We start from the raw sequence: 19449 nt of genomic DNA, 5'->3' as shown, positions 1-19449 counted from the left end.
CATTACCCATTATCTCCTGTGCCTCCACTCATCACCTCATTACCCATTACCTCCTGTGTCTTCACTCATCACCCCATTATCCATTACCGATTATCTCCTGTGCCTCCACTCATCATCTCATTATCCATTACCCATTATCTCCTGTGCCTTCACTCATCACCCCATTATCCATTACCCATTACCTCCTGTGCCTTCACTCATCACCCCTTTATCCATTATCTCCTGTGCCTTCACTCATCACCCCATTATCCATTACCCATTATCTCCCGTGCCTTCACTCATCACCCCATTGCCCATTACCCATTATCTCCTGTGCCTTCACTCATCACCCCATTATGCATTACCCATTACCTCCTGTGCCTTCACTCATCACCCCATTATCCATTACACATTATCTCCTGAGCCTTCACTCATCACCTCAATAGCCAGTATCTCCTGTGTCTCCACTCATCACCCCATTACCTATTACGCATTACCTCCTGTGCCTTCACTCATCACCTCATTACCCATTACCCATTTCCTCCTGTGCCTTCACTCATCACCTCATTACCCATTACCTCTTGTGCCTTCACTCATCACCCCATCATCCATTACCCAGCATCTCCTGTACCTCCACTCATCACCTCGTTACCCATTACCTCCTGTGCCTCCACTGATCACCTCATTGCCCATTGCCTCCTGTGCCTCCACTCATCACCTCATTACCCATTACTCATTACCACCTGTGCCTTCACTCATCACCTCATTACCCATTACCTCCTGTGCCTTCACTCATCACCCCATCATCCATTACCCATTACCTCCTGTGCCTCCACTCATCACCTCGTTACCCATTACCTCCTGTGCCGTCACTCATCACCTCATTATCCATTACCCATTACCTCCTGTGCCTTCACTCATCAGGCCATTACCCAAAACTTCCTGTGCCTTCACTCATCACCCCATTATCTATTACCCATTACCTCCTGTGCCTCCACTCATTAGCTCATTACCCATTACCCATTACCTCATGTGCCTCCAGTCATCAACTCATTACCCATTACCCATTACTTCCTGTGCCTCCACTCATCACCTCATTACCCATTACCTCCTGTGCCTTCACTCATCACCTCATTACCGATTACCCAGTAACTCCAGTACCTCCATTCATCACCTCATTACCCATTACCCATTATCTCCTGTGCCTCCACTCATCACCTCATTACCCATTACCTCCTGTGTCTTCACTCATCACCCCATTATCCATTACCGATTATCTCCTGTGCCTCCACTCATCATCTCATTATCCATTACCCATTATCTCCTGTGCCTTCACTCATCACCCCATTATCCATTACCCATTACTTCCTGTGCCTCCACTCATCACCTCATTACCCATTACCTCCTGTGCCTTCACTCATCACCCCATTATCCATTACCGATTATCTCCTGTGCCTTCACTCATCACCCCATTATCCATTACCCATTATCTCCTGTGCCTTCACTCTTCACCCCATTATCCATTATCTCCTGTGCCTTCACTCTTCACCCCATTATCCATTACCCATTATCTCCCGTGCCTTCACTCATTACCCCATTGCCCATTACACATTATCTCCTGTGCCTTCACTCATCACCCCATTATGCATTACCCATTACATCCTGTGCCTTCACTCATCACCCGATTATCCATTACCCATTATCTCCTGTGCCTCCACTCATCACCCCATTATCCATTACCCATTACCTCCTGTGCCTTCACTCATCACCTCATTACCCAGTATCTCCTGTCTCCACTCTTCACCCCATTACCCATTACCCATTACCTCCTGTGCCTTCACTCATTACCCCATTATCCATTACCCAATACGTGCTGTGCCTTCACTCATCACCTCATTATCCATTACACATTACCTCCTGTGCCTACACTCAACACCTCATTACCCATTACCCATTACCTCCTGTGCCTTCACTCATCACCCCATTATCCATTACCCATTATCTCCTTTGCCTTCACTCATCACCCCATTATCCATTACCCATTACCTCCTGTGCCTCCACTCATCACCTCATTATCCATTACCCATTAACTCCTGTGCCTTCACTCATCACCCCATTATCCATTACCCATTATCTCCTGTTCCTCCACTCAGCATCTCATTACCCATTACCTCCTGTGCCACTCATGACCTCATTACCCATTACCTCCTGTGACACCACCTATTACCTCATTACCCATTATCTCCTGTGCCTCCACTCATTACGTCATTACCCATTACCTCCTGTGCCTTCACTCATCACCCCATTATCCATTACCCATTACCTCCTGTCCCTTAACTCATCACCTCATTATCCATTACCCATTACCTCCTGTGCCTCCACTCATCCCCTCATTACCCATTATCACCTGTGCCTCCACCCATTACGTCATTACCCATTACCTCCTGTACCTTCACTCATCACCCCATCATCCATTACCCATTATCTCCTGTGCCTCCATTCATCAACTCATTACCCATTACCTCTTGTGCCTCCACTCATCACCTCATTACCCATTACCCATTATCTCCTGTGCCTCCATGCATTACGTCATTACCCATTACCCATTACCTCCTGTGCCTCCACTCATCACCTCATTTCCGATTACCCATTAACTCCAGTACCTCCATTCATCACCTCATTACCCATTACCCATTATCTCCTGTGCCTCCACTCATCACCTCATTACCCATTACCTCCTGTGTCTTCACTCATCACCCCATTATCCATTACCGATTATCTCCTGTGCCTCCACTCATCATCTCATTATCCATTACCCATTATCTCCTGTGCCTTCACTCATCACCCCATTATCCATTACCCATTACCTCCTGTGCCTTCACTCATCACCCCTTTATCCATTATCTCCTGTGCCTTCACTCATCACCCCATTATCCATTACCCATTATCTCCCGTGCCTTCACTCATCACCCCATTGCCCATTACCCATTATCTCCTGTGCCTTCACTCATCACCCCATTATGCATTACCCATTACCTCCTGTGCCTTCACTCATCACCCCATTATCCATTACACATTATCTCCTGAGCCTTCACTCATCACCTCAATAGCCAGTATCTCCTGTGTCTCCACTCATCACCCCATTACCTATTACGCATTACCTCCTGTGCCTTCACTCATCACCTCATTACCCATTACCCATTTCCTCCTGTGCCTTCACTCATCACCTCATTACCCATTACCTCTTGTGCCTTCACTCATCACCCCATCATCCATTACCCAGCATCTCCTGTACCTCCACTCATCACCTCGTTACCCATTACCTCCTGTGCCTCCACTGATCACCTCATTGCCCATTGCCTCCTGTGCCTCCACTCATCACCTCATTACCCATTACTCATTACCACCTGTGCCTTCACTCATCACCTCATTACCCATTACCTCCTGTGCCTTCACTCATCACCCCATCATCCATTACCCATTACCTCCTGTGCCTCCACTCATCACCTCGTTACCCATTACCTCCTGTGCCGTCACTCATCACCTCATTATCCATTACCCATTACCTCCTGTGCCTTCACTCATCAGGCCATTACCCAAAACTTCCTGTGCCTTCACTCATCACCCCATTATCTATTACCCATTACCTCCTGTGCCTCCACTCATTAGCTCATTACCCATTACCCATTACCTCATGTGCCTCCAGTCATCAACTCATTACCCATTACCCATTACTTCCTGTGCCTCCACTCATCACCTCATTACCCATTACCTCCTGTGCCTTCACTCATCACCTCATTACCGATTACCCAGTAACTCCAGTACCTCCATTCATCACCTCATTACCCATTACCCATTATCTCCTGTGCCTCCACTCATCACCTCATTACCCATTACCTCCTGTGTCTTCACTCATCACCCCATTATCCATTACCGATTATCTCCTGTGCCTCCACTCATCATCTCATTATCCATTACCCATTATCTCCTGTGCCTTCACTCATCACCCCATTATCCATTACCCATTACTTCCTGTGCCTCCACTCATCACCTCATTACCCATTACCTCCTGTGCCTTCACTCATCACCCCATTATCCATTACCGATTATCTCCTGTGCCTTCACTCATCACCCCATTATCCATTACCCATTATCTCCTGTGCCTTCACTCTTCACCCCATTATCCATTATCTCCTGTGCCTTCACTCATCACCCCATTATCCATTACCCATTATCTCCCGTGCCTTCACTCATTACCCCATTGCCCATTACACATTATCTCCTGTGCCTTCACTCATCACCCCATTATGCATTACCCATTACATCCTGTGCCTTCACTCATCACCCGATTATCCATTACCCATTATCTCCTGTGCCTCCACTCATCACCCCATTATCCATTACCCATTACCTCCTGTGCCTTCACTCATCACCTCATTACCCAGTATCTCCTGTCTCCACTCTTCACCCCATTACCCATTACCCATTACCTCCTGTGCCTTCACTCATTACCCCATTATCCATTACCCAATACGTCCTGTGCCTTCACTCATCACCTCATTATCCATTACACATTACCTCCTGTGCCTACACTCAACACCTCATTACCCATTACCCATTACCTCCTGTGCCTTCACTCATCACCCCATTATCCATTACCCATTATCTCCTTTGCCTTCACTCATCACCCCATTATCCATTACCCATTACCTCCTGTGCCTCCACTCATCACCTCATTATCCATTACCCATTAACTCCTGTGCCTTCACTCATCACCCCATTATCCATTACCCATTATCTCCTGTTCCTCCACTCAGCATCTCATTACCCATTACCTCCTGTGCCACTCATGACCTCATTACCCATTACCTCCTGTGACACCACCTATTACCTCATTACCCATTATCTCCTGTGCCTCCACTCATTACGTCATTACCCATTACCTCCTGTGCCTTCACTCATCACCCCATTATCCATTACCCATTACCTCCTGTCCCTTAACTCATCACCTCATTATCCATTACCCATTACCTCCTGTGCCTCCACTCATCCCCTCATTACCCATTATCACCTGTGCCTCCACCCATTACGTCATTACCCATTACCTCCTGTACCTTCACTCATCACCCCATCATCCATTACCCATTATCTCCTGTGCCTCCATTCATCAACTCATTACCCATTACCTCTTGTGCCTCCACTCATCACCTCATTACCCATTACCCATTATCTCCTGTGCCTCCATGCATTACGTCATTACCCATTACCCATTACCTCCTGTGCCTCCACTCATCACCTCATTATCCATTACCCATTACCTCCTGTGCCTTCACTCATCACGCCATTACCCAAAACTTCCTGTGCCTTCACTCATCAACCCATTATCTATTACCCATTACCTCCTGTGCCTCCACTCATCAGCTCATTACCCAGTACCCATTACCTCATGTGCCTTCACTCATCACCTCATTACCGATTACTCATTGACTCCAGTACCTCCATTCATCACCTCATTACCCATTACCCATTATCTCCTGTGCCTCCACTCATCAACTCATTACCCATTACCTCCTGTGTCTTCACTCATCACCCCATTATCCATTACCGATTATCTCCTGTGCCTCCACTCATCATCTCATTATCCATTACCCATTATCTCCTGTGCCTTCACTCATCACCCCATTATCCATTACCCATTACCTCCTGTGCCTTCACTCATCACCCCTTTATCCATTATCTCCTGTGCCTTCACTCATCACCCCATTATCCATTACCCATTATCTCCTGTGCCTCCACTCATCATCTCATTATCCATTACCCATTATCTGCTGTGCCTTCACTCATCACCCCATTGCCCATTACCCATTATCTCCTGTGCCTTCACTCATCACCCCATTATCCATTACCCATTACATCCTGTGCCTTCACTCGTCACCCCATTATCCATTACCCATTATCTCTTGTGCCTTCACTCGACACCTCATTATCCATTACCCATTATCTCCTGTGCCTTCACTAATCACCACATTACCCATTATCTCCTGTACCTTCACTCATCTCCCCATTATCCATTACCCATTACCTCCTCTTCCTTCACTCATCACCCCATTATCCATTACCCATTATCTCCTGTGCCTCCACTCATCACCCCATTATCCATTACCCATTATCTCCTGTGCCTTCACTCATCACCCCATTGTCCATTACCCATTATCTCCTGTGCCTTCACTCATCACCCCATTATCCATTATCCATTATCTCCTGTGCCTTCACTATTCACCCCATTACCCATTACCCATTATCTCCTGAGGCTCCACTCATCACCCCATTATCCATTACCCATTACTTCCTCTGCCTTCACTCATGACCCCATTATCTATTACCCATTACCTCCTTTGCCTCCACTCATCAGCTCCTTACCCAGTACCCATTACCTCATGTGCCTCCAGTCAACAACTGATTACCCATTACCCATTACTTCCTGTGCCTCCACTCATCACCTCATTACCCATTACCTCCTGTGCCTTCACTCATCACCTCATTACCGATTACCCATTAACTCCAGTACCTCCATTCATCACCTCATTACCCATTACCCATTATCTCCTGTGCCTCCACTCATCACCTCATTACCCATTACCTCCTGTGTCTTCACTCATTACCCCATTATCCATTACCGATTATCTCCTGTGCCTCCACTCATCATCTCATTATCCATTACCCATTATCTCCTGTGCCTTCACTCATCACCCCATTATCCATTACCCATTACCTCCTGTGCCTTCACTCATCACCCCTTTATCCATTATCTCCTGTGCCTTCACTCATCACCCCATTATCCATTACCCATTATCTCTCGTGCCTTCACTCATCACCCCATTGCCCATTACCCATTATCTCCTGTGCCTCCACTCATCACCCCATTATCCATTACCCATTACCTCCTGTGCCTTCACTCATCAACTCATTATCCATTACCCATTACCTCCTGTGCCTTCACTCATCACCTCTTTACCCATTACCACCTGTGCCTTCACTCATCACCCCATTATCCATTACCCATTATCTCCTGTGCCTACACTCATCACCTCGTTACCCATTACCTCCTGTGCCTCCAGTCATCACCTCATTACCCATTACCTCCTGTGACTCCACCTATTACCTCATTACCCATTATCTCCTTTGCCTCCTCTCATTACGTCATTACCCATTACCTCCTGTGCCTTCACTCATCACCCCATTATCCATTACCCATTACCTCCTGTCCCTTAACTCATCACCTCATTATCCATTACCCATTACCTCCTGTTCCTCCACTCATCACCTCATTACCCATTATCTCCTGTGCCTCCACCCATGATGTCATTACCCAGTACCCGTTACCTCCTGTACCTTCACTCATCACCCCATCATCCATTACCCATTATCTCCTGTGCCTCCATTCATCAACTCATTACCCATTACCTCCTGTGCCTCCACTCATCACCTCATTACCGATTACCCATTACCTCCTGTGCCTCCACTCATCACCTCATTATCCATTACCCATTACCTCCTGTGCCTCCACTCATCACCTCATTATCCATTACCCATTACCTCCTGTGCCTTCACTCATCACGCCATTACCAAAACCTCCTGTGCCTTCACTCATTACCCCATTATCTATTACCCATTATCTCCTGTGCCTCCACTCATCACCTCATTACCCATTACCTCCTGTGCCTTCACTCATCACCCCATTATCCATTACCGATTATCTCCTGTGCCTTCACTCATCACCCCATTATCCATTTCCCATTACCTCCTGTGCCTTCACTCATCACCCCATTATCCATTATCTCCTGTGCCTTCACTCATCACCCCATTATCCATTACCCATTATCTCCTGTGCCTTCACTCATCACCCCATTATCCATTACCCATTACCTCCTGTGCCTTCACTCATCACCCCATTATCCAATACCGATTATCTCCTGTGCCTTCACTCATCACCCCATTATCCATTACCCATTACCTCCTGTGCCTTCACTCATCACCCCATTATCCATTATCTCCTGTGCCTTCACTCATCACCCCATTATCCATTACCCATTATCTCCCGTGCCTTCACTCATTACCCCATTGCCCATTACCCATTACCTCCTGTGCCTTCACTCATCACCCCATTACCCAAAACCTCCTGTGCCTTCACTCATCACCCCATTATCCATTTCCCATTACCTCCTGTGCCTTCACTCATCACCCCATTATCCATTACCCATTATCTCCTGTGCCTTCACTCATCACCCCATTATCCATTACCCATTATCTCCTGTGCCTTCACTCATCACCCCATTATCCATTATCTCCTGTGCCTTCACTCATCACCCCATTATCCATTACCCATTATCTCCCGTGCCTTCACTCATTACCCCATTGCCCATTACCCATTACCTCCTGTGCCTTCACTCATCACCCCATTACCCAAAACCTCCTGTGCCTTCACTCATCACCCCATTATCCATTACCCATTACCTCCTGTGCCTCCACTCATCACCTCATTACCCATTACCTCCTGTGCCTCCACTCATCACCTCATTACCCATTACCTCCTGTGCCTCCACTCATCACCTCATTACCCATTACCTCCTGTGCCTCCACTCATCACCTCATTACCGATTACCCATTACCTCCTGTGCCTCCACTCATCACCTCATTATCCATTACCCATTACCTCCTGTGCCTCCACTCATCACCTCATTATCCATTACCCATTACCTCCTGTGCCTTCACTCATCACGCCATTACCAAAACCTCCTGTGCCTTCACTCATTACCCCATTATCTATTACCCATTATCTCCTGAGCCTCCACTCATCACCTCATTACCCATTACCTCCTGTGCCTTCACTCATCACCCCATTATCCATTACCGATTATCTCCTGTGCCTTCACTCATCACCCCATTATCCATTTCCCATTACCTCCTGTGCCTTCACTCATCACCCCATTATCCATTACCCATTATCTCCTGTGCCTTCACTCATCACCCCATTATCCATTACCCATTATCTCCTGTGCCTTCACTCATCACCCCATTATCCATTACCCATTACCTCCTGTGCCTTCACTCATCACCCCATTATCCAATACCGATTATCTCCTGTGCCTTCACTCATCACCCCATTATCCATTACCCATTACCTCCTGTGCCTTCACTCATCACCCCATTATCCATTATCTCCTGTGCCTTCACTCATCACTCCATTATCCATTACCCATTATCTCCCGTGCCTTCACTCATTACCCCATTGCCCATTACCCATTACCTCCTGTGCCTTCACTCATCACCCCATTACCCAAAACCTCCTGTGCCTTCACTCATCACCCCATTATCCATTACCCATTACCTCCTGTGCCTCCACTCATCACCTCATTACCCATTACCTCCTGTGCCTCCACTCATCACCTCATTACCCATTACCTCCTGTGCCTCCACTCATCACCTCATTACCCACTACCTCCTATGCCTCCACTCATCACCACATTATCCATTACCCATTACCTCCTGTGCCTTCACTCATCACGCCATTACCCAAAACCTCCTGTGCATTCACTCATCACCCCATTATCCATTACCCATTACCTCCTGTGCCTCCACTCTTCACCTCATTACCCATTTCCCATGACCTCATGCGCCTCCGCTCATCAACTCATTACCCATTACCCATTACTTCCTGTGCCTCCACTCATCACCTCATTACCCATTACCCATTATCTGCAGTACCTCCACTCATCACCTCATTACCCATTACCCATTATCTCCTGTGCCTCCACTCATCACCTCATTAACCATTACCTCCTGTGCCTTCACTCATCACCCCATTATCCATTATCCATTATCTCCTCAGCCTTCACTATTCACCTCATTACCCATTACCCATTATCTCCTGTGGCTCCACTCATCACCCCATTATCCATTACCCATTACTTCCTCTGCCTTCACTCATCACCCCATTATCCATTACCCATTATCTCCTGTGCCTTCACTCATCACCTCATTACCCAGTATCTCCTGTGTCTCCACTCATCACCCCATTACCCATTACCCATTACCCCCTGTACCTTCACTCATCACATCATTACCCATTACCCATTACCACCTGTGCCTTAACTCATCACCCCATTATCCATTACCCATTATATCCTGTGCCTTCACTCATCACCTCATTACCCAGTATCTCCTGTGCCTCCACCCATTACGTCATTACCCATTACCCATTACCTCCTGTACCTTCACTCATCACCCCATCATCCATTACCCATTATCTCCTGTACCTCCTTTCATCAACTCATTACCCATTACCTCCTGTGCCTCCACTCATCACCTCATTACCCATTACCCATTACCTCCTGTGCCTCCACTCATCACCTCATTACCTATGATCTCCTGTGCCTTCACTCATCACCTCATTACCCATTACCACCTGTGCCTTCGCTCATCACCCCATTATCCATTACCCATTAACTCCTGTGCCTTCACTCATCACCCCATTATCCATTACCCATTATCTCCTGTGCCTCCACTCATTACCTCATTACCCATACCTCCTGTGCCTCCACTCATCACCTCATTACCCATTACCTCCTGTGACTCCACCTATTACCTCATTACCCATTATCTCCTTTGCCTCCTCTCATTACGTCATTACCCATTACCTCCTGTGCCTTCACTCATCACCCCATTATCCATTACCCATTACCTCCTGTCCCTTAACTCATCACCTCATTATCCATTACCCATTACCTCCTGTTCCTCCACTCATCACCTCATTACCGATTACCCATTACCTCCTGTGCCTCCACTCATCACCTCATTATCCATTACCCATTACCTCCTGTGCCTCCACTCATCACCTCATTATCCATTACCCATTACCTCCTGTGCCTTCACTCATCACGCCATTACCAAAACCTCCTGTGCCTTCACTCATTACCCCATTATCTATTACCCATTATCTCCTGTGCCTCCACTCATCACCTCATTACCCATTACCTCCTGTGCCTTCACTCATCACCCCATTATCCATTACCGATTATCTCCTGTGCCTTCACTCATCACCCCATTATCCATTTCCCATTACCTCCTGTGCCTTCACTCATCACCCCATTATCCATTATCTCCTGTGCCTTCACTCATCACCCCATTATCCATTACCCATTATCTCCTGTGCCTTCACTCATCACCCCATTATCCATTACCCATTACCTCCTGTGCCTTCACTCATCACCCCATTATCCAATACCGATTATCTCCTGTGCCTTCACTCATCACCCCATTATCCATTACCCATTACCTCCTGTGCCTTCACTCATCACCCCATTATCCATTATCTCCTGTGCCTTCACTCATCACCCCATTATCCATTACCCATTATCTCCCGTGCCTTCACTCATTACCCCATTGCCCATTACCCATTACCTCCTGTGCCTTCACTCATCACCCCATTACCCAAAACCTCCTGTGCCTTCACTCATCACCCCATTATCCATTTCCCATTACCTCCTGTGCCTTCACTCATCACCCCATTATCCATTACCCATTATCTCCTGTGCCTTCACTCATCACCCCATTATCCATTACCCATTATCTCCTGTGCCTTCACTCATCACCCCATTATCCATTATCTCCTGTGCCTTCACTCATCACCCCATTATCCATTACCCATTATCTCCCGTGCCTTCACTCATTACCCCATTGCCCATTACCCATTACCTCCTGTGCCTTCACTCATCACCCCATTACCCAAAACCTCCTGTGCCTTCACTCATCACCCCATTATCCATTACCCATTACCTCCTGTGCCTCCACTCATCACCTCATTACCCATTACCTCCTGTGCCTCCACTCATCACCTCATTACCCATTACCTCCTGTGCCTCCACTCATCACCTCATTACCCATTACCTCCTGTGCCTCCACTCATCACCTCATTACCGATTACCCATTACCTCCTGTGCCTCCACTCATCACCTCATTATCCATTACCCATTACCTCCTGTGCCTCCACTCATCACCTCATTATCCATTACCCATTACCTCCTGTGCCTTCACTCATCACGCCATTACCAAAACCTCCTGTGCCTTCACTCATTACCCCATTATCTATTACCCATTATCTCCTGAGCCTCCACTCATCACCTCATTACCCATTACCTCCTGTGCCTTCACTCATCACCCCATTATCCATTACCGATTATCTCCTGTGCCTTCACTCATCACCCCATTATCCATTTCCCATTACCTCCTGTGCCTTCACTCATCACCCCATTATCCATTACCCATTATCTCCTGTGCCTTCACTCATCACCCCATTATCCATTACCCATTATCTCCTGTGCCTTCACTCATCACCCCATTATCCATTACCCATTACCTCCTGTGCCTTCACTCATCACCCCATTATCCAATACCGATTATCTCCTGTGCCTTCACTCATCACCCCATTATCCATTACCCATTACCTCCTGTGCCTTCACTCATCACCCCATTATCCATTATCTCCTGTGCCTTCACTCATCACTCCATTATCCATTACCCATTATCTCCCGTGCCTTCACTCATTACCCCATTGCCCATTACCCATTACCTCCTGTGCCTTCACTCATCACCCCATTACCCAAAACCTCCTGTGCCTTCACTCATCACCCCATTATCCATTACCCATTACCTCCTGTGCCTCCACTCATCACCTCATTACCCATTACCTCCTGTGCCTCCACTCATCACCTCATTACCCATTACCTCCTGTGCCTCCACTCATCACCTCATTACCCACTACCTCCTATGCCTCCACTCATCACCACATTATCCATTACCCATTACCTCCTGTGCCTTCACTCATCACGCCATTACCCAAAACCTCCTGTGCATTCACTCATCACCCCATTATCCATTACCCATTACCTCCTGTGCCTCCACTCTTCACCTCATTACCCATTTCCCATGACCTCATGCGCCTCCGCTCATCAACTCATTACCCATTACCCATTACTTCCTGTGCCTCCACTCATCACCTCATTACCCATTACCCATTATCTGCAGTACCTCCACTCATCACCTCATTACCCATTACCCATTATCTCCTGTGCCTCCACTCATCACCTCATTAACCATTACCTCCTGTGCCTTCACTCATCACCCCATTATCCATTATCCATTATCTCCTCAGCCTTCACTATTCACCTCATTACCCATTACCCATTATCTCCTGTGGCTCCACTCATCACCCCATTATCCATTACCCATTACTTCCTCTGCCTTCACTCATCACCCCATTATCCATTACCCATTATCTCCTGTGCCTTCACTCATCACCTCATTACCCAGTATCTCCTGTGTCTCCACTCATCACCCCATTACCCATTACCCATTACCCCCTGTACCTTCACTCATCACATCATTACCCATTACCCATTACCACCTGTGCCTTAACTCATCACCCCATTATCCATTACCCATTATATCCTGTGCCTTCACTCATCACCTCATTACCCAGTATCTCCTGTGCCTCCACCCATTACGTCATTACCCATTACCCATTACCTCCTGTACCTTCACTCATCACCCCATCATCCATTACCCATTATCTCCTGTACCTCCTTTCATCAACTCATTACCCATTACCTCCTGTGCCTCCACTCATCACCTCATTACCCATTACCCATTACCTCCTGTGCCTCCACTCATCACCTCATTACCTATGATCTCCTGTGCCTTCACTCATCACCTCATTACCCATTACCACCTGTGCCTTCGCTCATCACCCCATTATCCATTACCCATTAACTCCTGTGCCTTCACTCATCACCCCATTATCCATTACCCATTATCTCCTGTGCCTCCACTCATTACCTCATTACCCATACCTCCTGTGCCTCCACTCATCACCTCATTACCCATTACCTCCTGTGACTCCACCTATTACCTCATTACCCATTATCTCCTTTGCCTCCTCTCATTACGTCATTACCCATTACCTCCTGTGCCTTCACTCATCACCCCATTATCCATTACCCATTACCTCCTGTCCCTTAACTCATCACCTCATTATCCATTACCCATTACCTCCTGTTCCTCCACTCATCACCTCATTACCCATTATCTCCTGTGCCTCCACCCATGATGTCATTACCCATTACCCGTTACCTCCTGTACCTTCACTCATCACCCCATCATCCATTACCCATTATCTCCTGTGCCTCCATTCATCAACTCATTACCCATTACCTCCTGTGCCTCCACTCATCACCTCATTACCGATTACCCATTACCTCCTGTGCCTCCACTCATCACCTCATTATCCATTACCCATTACCTCCTGTGCCTCCACTCATCACCTCATTATCCATTACCCATTACCTCCTGTGCCTTCACTCATCACGCCATTACCAAAACCTCCTGTGCCTTCACTCATTACCCCATTATCTATTACCCATTATCTCCTGTGCCTCCACTCATCACCTCATTACCCATTACCTCCTGTGCCTTCACTCATCACCCCATTATCCATTACCCATTATCTCCTGTGCCTTCACTCATCACCCCATTATCCATTACCCATTACCTCCTGTGCCTTCACTCATCACCCCATTATCCAATACCGATTATCTCCTGTGCCTTCACTCATCACCCCATTATCCATTACCCATTACCTCCTGTGCCTTCACTCATCACCCCATTATCCATTACCCATTATCTCCCGTGCCTTCACTCATCACCCCATTACCCAAAACCTCCTGTGCCTTCACTCATCACCCCATTATCCATTACCCATTACCTCCTGTGCCTCCACTCATCACCTCATTACCCATTACCTCCTGTGCCTCCACTCATCACCTCATTACACATTACCTCCTGTGCCTCCACTCATCACCTCATTACCCATTACCTCCTGTGCCTCCACTCATCACCTCATTACCGATTACCCATTACCTCCTGTGCCTCCACTCATCACCTCATTATCCATTACCCATTACCTCCTGTGCCTTCACTCATCACGCCATTACCAAAACCTCCTGTGCCTTCACTCATTACCCCATTATCTATTACCCATTATCTCCTGTGCCTCCACTCATCACCTCATTACCCATTACCTCCTGTGCCTTCACTCATCACCCCATTATCCATTACCGATTATCTCCTGTGCCTTCACTCATCACCCCATTATCCATTTCCCATTACCTCCTGTGCCTTCACTCATCACCCCATTATCCATTACCCATTATCTCCTGTGCCTTCACTCATCACCCCATTATCCATTACCCATTATCTCCTGTGCCTTCACTCATCACCCCATTATCCATTACCCATTACCTCCTGTGCCTTCACTCATCACCCCATTATCCAATACCGATTATCTCCTGTGCCTTCACTCATCACCCCATTATCCATTACCCATTACCTCCTGTGCCTTCACTCATCACCCCATTATCCATTATCTCCTGTGCCTTCACTCATCACCCCATTATCCATTACCCATTATCTCCCGTGCCTTCACTCATTACCCCATTGCCCATTACCCATTACCTCCTGTGCCTTCACTCATCACCCCATTACCCAAAACCTCCTGTGCCTTCACTCATCACCCCATTATCCATTACCCATTACCTCCTGTGCCTCCACTCATCACCTCATTACCCATTACCTCCTGTGCCTCCACTCATCACCTCATTACCCATTACCTCCTGTGACTCCACTCATCACCTCATTACCCATTACCTCCTATGCCTCCACTCATCACCACATTATCCATTACCCATTACCTCCTGTGCCTTCACTCATCACGCCATTACCCAAAACCTCCAGTGCCTTCACTCATCACCCCATTATCCATTACCCATTACCTCCTGTGCCTCCACTCTTCACCTCATTACCCATTTCCCATGACCTCATGCGCCTCCGCTCATCAACTCATTACCCATTACCCATTACTTCCTGTGCCTCCACTCATCACCTCATTACCCATTACCCATTATCTGCAGTACCTCCACTCATCACCTCATTACCCATTACCCATTATCTCCTGTGCCTCCACTCATCACCTCATTAACCATTACCTCCTGTGCCTTCACTCATCACCCCATTATCCATTATCCATTATCTCCTCAGCCTTCACTATTCACCTCATTACCCATTACCCATTATCTCCTGTGGCTCCACTCATCACCCCATTATCCATTACCCATTACTTCCTCTGCCTTCACTCATCACCCCATTATCCATTACCCATTATCTCCTGTGCCTTCACTCATCACCTCATTACCCATTACCCATTACCTCCTGTACCTTCACTCATCACCTCATTACCCATTACCTCCTGTGCCTCCACTCATCACCTCATTACCCATTACCTCCTGTGCCTCCACTCATCACCTCATTACCCATTACCTCCTGTGCCTCCACTCATCACCTCATTACCCATTACCTCCTATGCCTCCACTCATCACCACATTATCCATTACCCATTACCTCCTGTGCCTTCACTCATCACGCCATTACCCAAAACCTCCTGTGCCTTCACTCATCACCCCATTATCCATTACTTATTACCTCCTGTGCCTCCACTCTTCACCTCATTACCCATTTCCCATGACCTCATGCGCCTCCGCTCATCAACTCATTACCCATTACCCATTACTTCCTGTGCCTCCACTCATCACCTCATTACCCATTACCCATTATCTGCAGTACCTCCACTCATCACCTCATTACCCATTACCCATTATCTCCTGTGCCTCCACTCATCACCTCATTAACCATTACCTCCTGTGCCTTCACTCATCACCCCATTATCCATTATCCATTATCTCCTCAGCCTTCACTATTCACCTCATTACCCATTACCCATTATCTCCTGTGGCTCCACTCATCACCCCATTATCCATTACCCATTACTTCCTCTGCCTTCACTCATCACCCCATTATCCATTACCCATTATCTCCTGTGCCTTCACTCATCACCTCATTACCCAGTATCTCCTGTGTCTCCACTCATCACCCCATTACCCATTACCCATTACCCCCTGTACCTTCACTCATCACATCATTACCCATTACCCATTACCACCTGTGCCTTCACTCATCACCCCATTATCCATTACCCATTATATCCTGTGCCTTCACTCATCACCTCATTACCCAGTATCTCCTGTGCCTCCACCCATTACGTCATTACACATTACCCATTACCTCCTGTACCTTCACTCATCACCCCATCATCCATTACCCATTATCTCCTGTACCTCCATTCATCAACTCATTACCCATTACCTCCTGTGCCTCCACTCATCACCTCATTACCCATTACCCATTACCTCCTGTGCCTCCACTCATCACCTCATTACCTATGATCTCCTGTGCCTTCACTCATCACCTCATTACCCATTACCACCTGTGCCTTCGCTCATCACCCCATTATCCATTACCCATTAACTCCTGTGCCTTCACTCATCACCCCATTATCCATTACCCATTATCTCCTGTGCCTCCACTCATTACCTCATTACCCATACCTCCTGTGCCTCCACTCATCACCTCATTACCCATTACCTCCTGTGACTCCACCTATTACCTCATTACCCATTATCTCCTTTGCCTCCTCTCATTACGTCATTACCCATTACCTCCTGTGCCTTCACTCATCACCCCATTATCCATTACCCATTACCTCCTGTCCCTTAACTCATCACCTCATTATCCATTACCCATTACCTCCTGTTCCTCCACTCATCACCTCATTACCCATTATCTCCTGTGCCTCCACCCATGATGTCATTACCCATTACCCGTTACCTCCTGTACCTTCACTCATCACCCCATCATCCATTACCCATTATCTCCTGTGCCTCCATTCATCAACTCATTACCCATTACCTCCTGTGCCTCCACTCATCACCTCATTACCGATTACCCATTACCTCCTGTGCCTCCACTCATCACCTCATTATCCATTACCCATTACCTCCTGTGCCTCCACTCATCACCTCATTATCCATTACCCATTACCTCCTGTGCCTTCACTCATCACGCCATTACCAAAACCTCCTGTGCCTTCACTCATTAACCCATTATCTATTACCCATTATCTCCTGTGCCTCCACTCATCACCTCATTACCCATTACCTCCTGTGCCTTCACTCATCACCCCATTATCCATTACCCATTATCTCCTGTGCCTTCACTCATCACCCCATTATCCATTACCCATTACCTCCTGTGCCTTCACTCATCACCCCATTATCCAATACCGATTATCTCCTGTGCCTTCACTCATCACCCCATTATCCATTACCCATTACCTCCTGTGCCTTCACTCATCACCCCATTATCCATTACCCATTATCTCCCGTGCCTTCACTCATTACCCCATTGCCCATTACCCATTACCTCCTGTGCCTTCACTCATCACCCCATTACCCAAAACCTCCTGTGCCTTCACTCATCCCCCCATTATCCATTACCCATTACCTCCTGTGCCTCCACTCATCACCTCATTACCCATTACCTCCTGTGCCTCCACTCATCACCTCATTACCCATTACCTCCTGTGCCTCCACTCATCACCTCATTACCCATTACCTCCTGTGCCTCCACTCATCACCTCATTACCGATTACCCATTACCTCCTGTGCCTCCACTCATCACCTCATTATCCATTACCCATTACCTCCTGTGCCTCCACTCATCACCTCATTATCCATTACCCATTACCTCCTGTGCCTTCACTCATCACGCCATTACCAAAACCTCCTGTGCCTTCACTCATTACCCCATTATCTATTACCCATTATCTCCTGTGCCTCCACTCATCACCTCATTACCCATTACCTCCTGTGCCTTCACTCATCACCCCATTATCCATTACCGATTATCTCCTGTGCCTTCACTCATCACCCCATTATCCATTTCCCATTACCTCCTGTGCCTTCACTCATCACCCCATTATCCATTACCCATTATCTCCTGTGCCTTCACTCATCACCCCATTATCCATTACCCATTATCTCCTGTGCCTTCACTCATCACCCCATTATCCATTACCCATTACCTCCTGTGCCTTCACTCATCACCCCATTATCCAATACCGATTATCTCCTGTGCCTTCACTCATCACCCCATTATCCATTACCCATTACCTCCTGTGCCTTCACTCATCACCCCATTATCCATTATCTCCTGTGCCTTCACTCATCACCCCATTATCCATTACCCATTATCTCCCGTGCCTTCACTCATTACCCCATTGCCCATTACCCATTACCTCCTGTGCCTTCACTCATCACCCCATTACCCAAAACCTCCTGTGCCTTCACTCATCACCCCATTATCCATTACCCATTACCTCCTGTGCCTCCACTCATCACCTCATTACCCATTACCTCCTGTGCCTCAACTCATCACCTCATTACCCATTACCTCCTGTGACTCCAC

The sequence above is a fragment of the Hypanus sabinus genome, chromosome 12 (genome assembly GCF_030144855.1).
Source record: "Hypanus sabinus isolate sHypSab1 chromosome 12, sHypSab1.hap1, whole genome shotgun sequence".
NCBI lineage: Eukaryota > Metazoa > Chordata > Chondrichthyes > Myliobatiformes > Dasyatidae > Hypanus > Hypanus sabinus.
The sequence above is the reverse complement of the archived record's forward strand: the minus strand, read 5'-3'. Positions refer to the sequence as shown.